Source organism: Acanthochromis polyacanthus, chromosome 2 (assembly GCF_021347895.1).
Source record: "Acanthochromis polyacanthus isolate Apoly-LR-REF ecotype Palm Island chromosome 2, KAUST_Apoly_ChrSc, whole genome shotgun sequence".
NCBI classification, from domain to species: Eukaryota; Metazoa; Chordata; class Actinopteri; family Pomacentridae; genus Acanthochromis; species Acanthochromis polyacanthus.
Window position 1 is genome coordinate 39,850,489 of NC_067114.1, and position 5,954 is coordinate 39,856,442.

Consider the following 5,954-nt stretch of genomic DNA (forward strand, 5'->3'; position numbering starts at 1 on the left):
ATCAGGTTCTTTTCTGCATAGTGGATTTATTGGCAACTCCTTACCAGGTTTAATTCAGCAACGAGTATAAAAATTAAGAACAAAATATCTATACATATTTTCGACCCAATTTTGTTTATTGGACTTACATTTGTTTCAGTATAATAAGCATTTTGGTGTATGAAATTATCAGAAATAGCAGCAAAATGAATAGATTTCATAGAAGTAGCAATACACATAGGTGTCTTTGCATCTTCTGCTGCCCTTGATCCCCAGTCAAACGACAGAGCACTGTAAGCAACTGGGAGGTTTTCACCCAGCTTTGACATTTTTTTCTTTATTTTGTGGGGTTGAAATAGATTTGGGTGAGTTGTTGTGATCTAAGTTTCTTTTAAAGGCTTTTTGGGGGGATTTTTGCCTTCTTTTGAGTAGTAGTAGTAGTAGTAGCAGTAGTACAGCAGACACTGACATGTCTTGTTTTGTCATTCAATTTATTGTCACAGAGAAGCAAAGAAAACAAGAAGTATTTGTATTTAAGAAGCTGGAATCAGAGGATTTCGATTTTTTTCATGATAAAAGTTACTCAAACCTATAGATTGATAACCAGACGAGTTTGCAATTGATTTAATAGATAAATATATTTATTTTTTTTATCTTTAGTTGCAGATTGAGTGAAATAATAAAAATCAATACTCCAATAATACACAATAGACTGGAATATGCCATTCTGCATGAAAAGTACTTTAAGTTTTGGTACTTGTAGTATGTTTTGATGCTAAAACTTTTGCACTTTTGCTGAAAACAGGACTTTAACTTGTAACTGTACTTCTACACTGGTATCTGTGTTTTACCTCAGCAGAACAACTGAGTACTTCTACCTCTGTTTGTCACAAGGTTACATTGAAAGACATTACATTTTATTAAAACATGATCAGACTTTACAGAAAAAAATGTAGCAACATTTAAACTCAAATTGTATGTACATTTTTAAATGTCTTTGTACTCCATAGATAACTTGCTCAGTATTTTGTGTTTAGAATGGCACATTTGATTTAATATATCTATCCATCCATCCATTCTCTATACACCGCTTTATCCTCACTAGGGTCACACAGGGGGTGCTGGAGTCTATCCCAGCTGACTCAGGTGAAAGCAGGGGACACCCTGGACAGGTCACCAGTCTGTCACAGGGCTACATATACAGACACACAATCACTCTCACATTCACACCTACGGGCAATTTAGAGTAACCAATTAACCTCAGCATATTTTTGGACTGTGGGAGGAAGCTGGAGTACCCGGAGAAAACCCACGCATGCACAGGGAGAACATGCAAACTCCATGCAGAAAGATCCCAGGCAATCCCTGGGATTTGAACCGGGGATCTTCTTGCTGCAAGGCGAATGTGCTAACCACTACCCCAATGTGCAGCACCTGATTTAATACAGAGCTTTGAAAAGCAGGGAAAAGCAGTCTCAGCTTGACACAGCTCATTTAAAACAGGTATTTGTACCATTGACTGCTCTTTAAAAAAAAAAAAAAATTATCTGTTTTGAAACAACAGAAAAAGCTGCAGTTTTTAGCAAACACCAATGAAGGAAATTTTGTTTTGGGACTTCTTTCAGCAGCAGATGAATCTATTGGTTCCTAAAGTGAGTATTTTGAATGTTTTTGGACAGGAATGGACATATTAAGCATATTAATTGAACCCCCACACACGTTAATATAAATTTGTTATTGTGAGCTTTTGTGTTTTAAAGAGTTTTGCTGAACATTACCAGATTATTCTGTGTGCAGTCTATGTTGTGTTGTTTTCACAGCTTCTCACTGACACACTGCTCTGACTGATTGCTCATAATTACCTTATTATGGTGCATGTGTTGGCAAATGTATTGCCTGTCAGACAACATAAGCATCCATTTAGAGGTGTGTTTCTGGCCACCTGATCAATCTTACTCCAATATTTCCTCTCCTATTTTGATTTGTACTGACTCTGGAGAAAATATCTGAATCTCTGGCTGCTGCACGTGTCACACTTTTACTGTTTAATGCTGGACAGGTGGGTTTATAAGCAATGATAATGACAATGAGACTATTAAAACAACTCACCAGTCAGACAGAGTGATTTGATTCACTGTCAGAGTAAAACGATAAAATAACAAGAAAAGCACTCAGAGAGCACAGTACTCCGTCAAAGTCTCTCAGTCGTATCGTTTCTGATGGATGAAATATTTAATAAAAAATTACCTTGCGCTGAGCACAGGCGTGTGTTATGCGTGTGTACATTATGGATACTGAATCGCGCAACCTAAATATGTAGCAGGTGGTGGGAATTGATGGGATTCAGAAACACCCCCACAATTTAATCAACTGTTCCTTGTATCATTTCAGACGGATAAGTCCCAATAAGTCCAGAGTTGATTTGTAGTAGGATCGCAATCATGCGATCATCAGCAGACAGCTGATGTAGTATTCACTTGTCATCGTTAAAGTGACGCTGTGTCGCTATCTTGCAACGATACAGAAATCTTTAACCAATCCGTGGATCCAGAGTATAAGCTGCATCACTGCCAAAATCTAAGCACTTGGTCCTTGTGTCATTTTCCCTGAAAATTTCATCCAAATTCATTAGTCCACTTTTGAGTAATGTTGTTAACAGACAGACGGACAGACAGATGGTCAAACGTGCACCAATCCTCACATAACTTTGTCTCATTCCTCGGTGGGGTATCAATAATAAAACTGATTGGTGAAGCTTTACCAGCCAGTTGACTTTGAGAGGACTGGCTGTTTTTTGGGGATTCAGTTTGACCAGTAGCGGTGCATCAGCTAATATTAGCTCATGCGTGAGTGCTGAGAGGCTGTGGTCAGACTAGGCAGCTCCCTGACAGTACCACCATACAGGTGTTGTGTTATCAAGGGTTGTAATAAACACTATGGAGGTGTTACACAGAAGGAAATGCTTCTCATCTGGATGATAAGTCAATGTTAAAATCATGTTTTTTCAATAGGAAATGTAGTCCAAGGAGTACCACTATTCTCAGTGAAGCAGATCAATGAAAAAAAGGCCTTGCTCAAGGGCACTTGTAAGTCTTAATTTTTGCGGAAAGCATAAAGTAGTGATCCTCTTTTAGCTCCAGACTCTGCAGCCTAGAGGACTGAGCTGCATTAAAGCTCTTAGTGAAGCCTTGAGGTAATTTTTATGTGCTATAACTAAATATTACACACAGCTGTAGAGGAAATGTTGGTTTAGTTTTATCAGCTGAGAAATATTTAGTCTGAATAAATATTTATTATTTTCTTGCCTTACATTGTGTTAATAAAATCACTGAAGAATGAAAGAAAGGAGACGGTTTTTGGTGGATTCTTTCCACTCTTAAATACAATCAAATGACCTTTTATGGATTTTTTAGGGGGTTTATGAAGGCGGCTGGTTTGCTCTGGTGGATTATTGTATTCCTGCATTACTTGTGCAGAAAGCCTTTATGGAAGGTAGAAGTCCAAACAAAACCTGACATTTGCACAGTAAATAAAAGGAAAAGAGAAAAAAATGACCATTTTCTGGCAGCCAGTGCACCAAAATATATTGCAAAATAGCAGAAAATACCAATCTAATAAAAACACTATTTTTTATCCAAAAGATAATGTCCTTGAGGTAATATTTCTGGGATTCCTTATATGCTGTAAAAAATATTACACATAGCTATCAAGGAAAATGTTATTCTAGGTTTTGCAGCCTAGAAATCTTTAGTCTTAATCAATATTTCATATTTTCTTGCCTTATATTATGGTAATAAAATCACTGAAGAAGATAAAATTAAGAAAACAGTTTCCACTAGAAGATTTTTTCACTCTTAATTATAATCAAATGACCATGGACTGATTTTTAAAAGGTTCATGAAGGTGGCTTGTTTGCTGTGGCGGATTACTGTTTCTCTACATTACAGGTGGGATGAAATGAAAAGACTTTACAGAAGGCATAACTGAAAACGAAGTTTGCATAGTTTAAAAACCAAAACGAAACATTTTAAAGGATATTTAAATGTGGAAAAGCAATGAAATTACATTCTGTAAAAAGTTGCTGTAATTACACAAGACATCTCTAAACATCAAAACTCTGCAAATTTACAGAAGCAATTCCTCTTTTTTCTGTAATTCTACAAATATATTTACTGTACTAAACATAAAATTAAATCTTTCACACGTTCAGTATGGAGGATATTTGTGAAATTAGGATAAATTCGCAAATGTGTTTAAACAGTGTTTTTACATTGATTTATAGACATTTTATAGGTTTTCACAGTTGGCAGGTTTTTAATGTAATTTCATATTAAACATGTAAAATTGGTCATTTCTTTGTCATTTTTACTGACATCATTATGCATTTCAAAAATATAGAAAAAACACTGCAACAGAAAACCATTGTAAGATGAATGGGGGACATACCATAAAATTGTATGTTTTTTTAATGCATTGTGGAACCATAAAAGCACTAACTCAAGACTTCTCTAAATGACAGATAAAGCTTAAAGAAATACCTGATGAGGTGTGATGTTGTAGTGAGGAAGGTCTCTGCTGAAGCTGAACACTCTTTGGTGGTGGTCAACAGGAACTAGAACTGGTCAAAGTTGTGTTTCAATTACGAAACTGACTGGAAACGTGAGGACAGAGGATGAAGGGGATGTTGTTTGAAACAGGAGCTGGCTTACAAGTCCGACTGTAGCTATTCAAAGAAAATTTTTAAAAAGTTAACGTCCAAACAGACTCAAGTGTTATTTAATATACAACTCAATTATTTTTCCCACATAGTGTGGCAGTTCTCTTCGCTTGCAAGCTATGACGTTTGCCTGAAGCTAACATGACATTTAAATGCACATTACAACACATTACACATTACGTACATAGTTTTTGCATTAACTATCAATTAAATCATAATGTTGTAGCTACACATCAAATACTTTATCCCTGTCTATGTTTGAAAAAGTAGTTTTAAAAGTTGACCTAACAATTAAATGCTAGCTAGCTACAAGTAAAAAGTTGTCCCACAAAGTTTGGTGGTGTGCTTAACTTGCTAGCTATAACATGACAGTAACTAATTAAACAACAACATTATAGCTAGCTACATATAGCCTACCTTTTCCTCACAGACTGACTGTTCTCATAGCTTGATACTTACATCATTAAATTAAATGTTAATGTGAAAGCAAGCAAGCTACATAATAGCACTTTCCTCACAGTTTGGCTGTCCTCATAGCTTGCTAGCTATAACATTACATTAACTTACTAATAACAATGTTATAGCTAGCTACATATGGCCTAACTTTTCCTAAGAGACTGACTGTCCTTGTCATAGACATATATAAAGAGTAGACGCTGCATCGACCGCTACTGCCTATTGGGGCTGACGAGCGGTGGGGCCGCCATCTTGATCCGGTTACCCGCTGTTTGACAGCGCATTTAATCCATCTTAACGCTGAATATTAAACTGATTTTCACGTGTTTTTTATTTTTTTGCTGCAAACGTCATACATGTAGCTATGATACAGAACAAATGGTTCGGCGTATTTTAATATTCATAGCGGGATTAACAGTAATAGAATATTCTGATATTAAGCTCGACTGTAGACAGGTATTTTGCAAACACTGTAAACACATACACACTAATATATGTTAGAGAAGCAGATAATGGCAGTGAAGTCAAATATTTTAATAATTTGAAGAGACAATATATGATTACGCTATATATACATATATATCAAAATACTGACTAATGAACACATATTTCTATATAAAACTATATATATATATCATTTTTAATATATATATATATATATATATGATTTATATAATAACTTTCTCTGATGTACTGATTATATTAATACTCCACATACGATTGATATATGTTTTCTGATATATTGATTATATTAATACTCCATACATGATTTATATATGTAGTATGATTTTCTCTGATATAT